Source organism: Peromyscus eremicus, chromosome 1, assembly GCF_949786415.1.
Source record: "Peromyscus eremicus chromosome 1, PerEre_H2_v1, whole genome shotgun sequence".
NCBI lineage: Eukaryota > Metazoa > Chordata > Mammalia > Rodentia > Cricetidae > Peromyscus > Peromyscus eremicus.
Window position 1 is genome coordinate 158,357,816 of NC_081416.1, and position 5,370 is coordinate 158,363,185.

Below are 5,370 nucleotides of genomic sequence, written 5' to 3' on the forward strand. Positions count from 1 at the left end.
AAGTAATTGTTTACTCAATATTTTATATGGATAGCTGTTTACTTTATTTAAAGAATTTTTATATAAAATATATAAACATAAATATATTTTTAAAATATAAAAAATGTTTTATATTTTACATTCATACTGATGAGAAGCCTTTCAGATGTAAATGTGCGAAGACCTTTAAACAAAGTTCATACCTCACTGCACACCAGAGTAGTCACACTGATGAAAAGAAATCTATAAATGTAAAGAATGTGGAAAGGCCTTTAAAATGTATGGAGACTTTACTCAACACCAGGAAATGGATACTAGTAGAAAATCTTTCACATGTAAATAATTTTTTATTCCTGTTTCCAACCTTGCTCAAAATAAAAGAACCCATGATGGTGAGAAACCTCACATAAGTCATCAGTGTGGGAGATCCTTCAGATATGGCTTAGCTTAAAGTACATTAGTAAGGTTGGGTACACAGCTTTTTCCCATGAGAATCAGTTAGGCTACTTGGCTCCTGACAATTCCCCCTTCTTTCTATAAAATGGCCAAAGCAGGCTTTGGTCATAAATCGAGAGGGCCCCGTCTTAGGCTATATGGGGTGCAGTCCTGTGTCTGGCAACGTGCTATGTTGAGCCAGTCTCTGGCGACCTCTGTACATTGTGCTCCCAGCACAGGCCCCATACTATTCCCGTCATTGAGTACCCTCTAGCTTTTAGTTGTAGGGGTTTTTAGGTTCATAGGCCGCTGAACCTGAGCCTTTCACCTGTTTCGATAGTTTCCTCTCGAGTTTCTGTCCGATGGTAGTGTACTGAAACAGTTTTTGATAGGGCTGAATCGATCTGATTTTTGATGAATTGTGTTAGTCATTGAAAAGCCCAAGGACCAAAGGTGAGGAGGAGAGGGAAAATGATCAAGGGGGCCAAGAGGGTGGGGATCAGAGTAGAAAGCCAAAGGGACCCCTTTAGCCAGCCCTCAAACCAATTGTTTTGATTTTCAAAATCACGTTTTCTTTGTGCCAATCTTTCTCTTAGTTTCTCCATTGATTCTCTAACTACCCCAGTGTGATCGGCATAAAAGCAGCATTCTTCCTTCAAGGCTGCACATAACTCCCCCTCCTTTAAAAATAGTAAATCCAGACCTCTTCTGTTTTGTAACACAACCTCAGAGAGCGAGGTTAAAGATTTCTCCAGAGCAGAAATGGATCTTTCTATGGCCTCTAGGTCAGTAGTCATAGCCATTTGTAACTGCATAAGGTGGTTTCTCTGCACGAGGGCAGTAGTTCCTGTACCAATTCCTGCAGCGATGCCTCCAATACCTAACAATAGGGCAATAGTCATAGACACAGGTTCTCAAGTGTATCTGCCTCTCTGCTCAAAGAATTCCATCACTGAGCTTTCTTGATGATAAGTGACATGAGGCCATAACTGGACCATCACACAAAATTCATGGGAATCATCAAATATCTGAGCAGATATGCAAGGGGTCAATCCTGTGTTACAGGCCCAGTAGGACCCGTTGGGGGCTTCGAGATAATAGCTTCCTTTATAGGGTGTCAGAGTTTGTTTACAGAGGTGACTATGGGTCAATGGAATCTTGCCCAAACAAGAACCTCGTCCGGAGACTTCAGGGAGTGTTAGTTTATGTGGCTTAGTCTGACACCTATTGCTCGGGGAAGTGAGGTTATTGTCAGTAGACTGAAAGGCGATTCCTTCATAATAAGGAGGACTGGAGGTGTTGGGGACCGATTCCGGACAACAGTGTCCTTACTTTATCAAACCTTACAAAGGCAGGAAGTTCCTGGCCTAACCTCGGGCTGTACAACTTCCTGGTGCAGGGGCCTGGGACCAAAGCGACCTCACCCTCCCTTAGGAATTTTCCATCCTTCTCTCCATGCTTCCCCTGTTCCCCCTCCCTGCCTGAAGCCCTGTTTATAAGCCTCAACACCCAGTCAATAGACGAGACCTCGACGCAACTCAGACTGACTCTGTCTTCCTTTACGCGCCTGGTCTCTTTTCTCTCTCGCCCCCATTGATCTTTCAGGAGGTGCCTCCTCGGGTCTCATCAAATAACCTGGCCCGCGGGACCGGGCATGGAGGTAAGGCAGAGCCAGCAACCCAAGGTTTTGTTTGGATTTGTGGCATTTAGGGCCAGATAAGCTCCCTGGACCAAATTAAACAATCTATCTCCTGTTCCCCCAAAAAGAGTAAGGAGAGTGCCATTACTGGAGTCTACAATGGTAGTTACGGTGCTTGTATGGTTGGGAAAGGGACAAGGATGAGGTGAGGGGGAAGGAGGTGATGGCACCTTTTCATGATTGGAGGGAACTTTTTGGTCAGAGAGAACTATGTTGGGTCTTACCGACTTTGGGTACAGGTTTTCTATTGTTAGTAAGATCTTGAAAGTGACTCCTTTATCTGTGCCATCAAGATACCAGCGGAGTCCCCATGTTTTTCCCAAGGGCCATTCTTGATTCGCCCTACCCTGAGGAGTGAAGGTTATGTTTAAAGGTAATGATAGCCCATGATTATGGGCTTTCCAAGTATGGGAGCTAAAGCAAAAATGTCTATTCGTGCTAGGCTTACTGTACCCTCTTGTAACTGAAATAAGGTCCCAAGATGAAGTTGGTTTCCAGTAAGCTGCTCCTGTGGTTTCACAACCCCATAGAACACAAAAGAAGGTCTCAAATCCTCCACATCTAGCAGCCGTGGCTCGGCTTCTACCATCCTTAGGGCAGACATAAAAGTCAGATTGTGCTAACCTACAAAGAGCTGTAGGACTAACACAGCCAGGGGCAGTCATCACAGCAGGGTTATTATCATGGAATGTCCCACAAGGGCTTGTCCAAGTAGTTTTAGGACTGTGAGGAAATTGATGGCAGTTTGGAATCATTTGACCTCCTGTACCATTTAACTGGTGTTGGCCAATAGTAGGTATATCCCAAGAATCCAATCCTGCAGCCAGCTGACAGAAGTCAGGAGTGATGGCCACCAGGAATAGGGAGCATGGTTTGCAGTAACCCTCCAGACCTCCTCCCCCGTTACTGTGAAAATTCACCAGGTAAGCTTTTTAATAGCATGGGGGCTTTCCTTGGAGATGCAGGAAAGGGGAAGGGGGAAGAGTAGTAAGCAAATGATGAAGCAGGGGTTGGTTTTCCGAGGCCCGCGACTAACAGGTCCTGCCATTGAGATGTCTGTGGCTCCCTTTATTTTCCAAGCTGGAGGCATTTCTGAAAGAAAAAGAGAGAATTTTTGTCTCAGGGTTGTGTCCTGGACATAACAGTTATTTTTTCCTTAGTCTAGGGAGGCAATGTAGAGTAAGGCTTAATCAGTCTTTCTGGTAGCCAACAAGCCCCATTTTCCTTGGAGTCATAAATACATGCAGACCCCTCTCCCCAGATTATAACTGGATCAGGACCGCCCCATTTTCCAGTTATTGGATCTTTCCAAAGGGCCTGAGCATATCCTTGTTTAGTTTCTGGGTGCCAGTGTCGCTCAGCCGCAGATTTTCTGAAAGCATCCAATGTCAGAAAATTTAATACGAATAGGGCGTGAGAAAGCAGAGCTTTGTGGTTTCCCTTAAGGGGAAATAGTGTCTCTTGTGAGATAAGTTTATTAAGAGTATTTTTTAAAGTTTGGTGAGCTTTCTCCACGATACCTTGGCCTTGAGGGTTATAGGATATTCCAGTGATGTGTTTAATTCCTAATTGTAAACAAAATTGTCTAAATTTGCTACTAGTATATCCCGGACCATTATCAGTTTTTATACATTTCGGCTGACCTAGCACTGTGAAGACATGTAACATATGATTGATAACATCTTTGGTGGCTTCTCCACTGTGAGCGGAGGCACAAATAAATCCACTGAAGGTATCTACAGTAACATGTATAAACTTTAATTTGCCAAAAGAAGGAACATGGGTGACATCCATCTGCCATATTTGTCCAGGTAGAAGCCCTCTGGGGTTCACTCCATAATGAGGTTCGGGTAAGAGCATCAGGCAGTTTTTACAGCTTTTTACACTTTCCCTAGCCTGTTCTCTAGTAATTGAGAACCTTAGTCTCAAAGTTTGAGCATTGAGGTGATGAAGGTGGTGCACCTCACGAGCGGCTGCTACCTGATCATGTTCCAAGTGAGAAATCAAGATAGAACGTGTAGCAGAATCGGCAAGTTTATTTCCCTGAGCTAGGGGTCCAGGTAAGCCTGTGTGGGCACGAATATGGCCAACATAAAAGGGTAGCGACCTTTGTCGGATTAATTTTTGTAATTCAGAAAACATTTGGAAGGTGGGAGTAAATGGTTGGATTATTGGGACCATTTCTAAAGCCTGTAAAGCCCCTACCACATATCTACTGACTGAATACAAATTAAAGGAGCAATCTTCAAAATTTTTAAAGACAGCAAGGGCAGCATATAGCTCCACCAGCTGAGCTGACTTGAAAGGGGTTGTCATAACATTCTTTTGGCCATTGAGGACATAAGCAGCTTTACCATTACTTGACCCATCTATGAAAAGCACAGGGGAGTCCGGGATGGGCTCTATTCGGGTATTTTTAAGAAAAACAAAAGAAGTGAGGGAGAAGAATTGTAGGAGTTTGTTACTGGGCATCTGTGTGTCAAATTTTCCTTCATAGGTGCAGACAAGGATGGCCCAGTCAGGACTATGGGTGCATAACCATTCAAGTTGCTCTTTATCATATGGCATAACAATAATATCAGGGTCATGCCCAAAGTATCGAGTGGAGGCTTTTATTCCTAACATTATCGATTGGCAAACCAGGGAAGGGTAGGTGGGAAGAATTTTTCTTTTAGTAACAGGAAGATGTACCCACAGTAAGGGTACGGGCTCTTGCCAAAGCAGGCCTGTAGGGGCAAAATCTGTAGAAAAAATGATCAAATACAATGGGAGGGTCGGGTCAAAATATCCCGTGTGTTGTTGAGTGATGGCCATTTCAACCTTTTGTAATACCCTTTCTGCCTCCACCGTAAGGTATCTAGGGGATTGAGGGTCGAAGTCTCCTTTGAGGATATCTTTAAGGGGGCATATTTCTCCCTTGGTTATTTTTAAATAGAGTCGCAGCCAATTGATATCCCCTAAAAGCATTTGAAAATCATTGAGACAACAAAGTGTATCTTTTCTAATCTGGATTTTTTGTGTATAGAGGAGGTCCGGGTGTAACTCGAACCCTAAAAACAGGAAGGGGTATTGGGTTTGTATCTTCTCTGGAATGAAATCCTCGATCCTGAAGTGTGGTAATTATCTTTTGAGCTACATTTTGTGTTTTTTCTTCAGATTTTCCTGCTATTAACAAATAATCCATATAATGTATAATATAAACTTCAGGGTAGTGGACCCTCACTGGATCTATAGACTGAGCTACATACTTTTGTCAT

At 43.4% G+C, this 5,370-nt stretch overlaps 1 pseudogene; it reads right to left on the bottom strand.

The window, feature by feature from the left end:
• Window positions 1-821: 821 nt before the first annotated feature.
• Window positions 822-5,370, bottom strand: LOC131924068 (MLV-related proviral Env polyprotein-like; annotated as a pseudogene).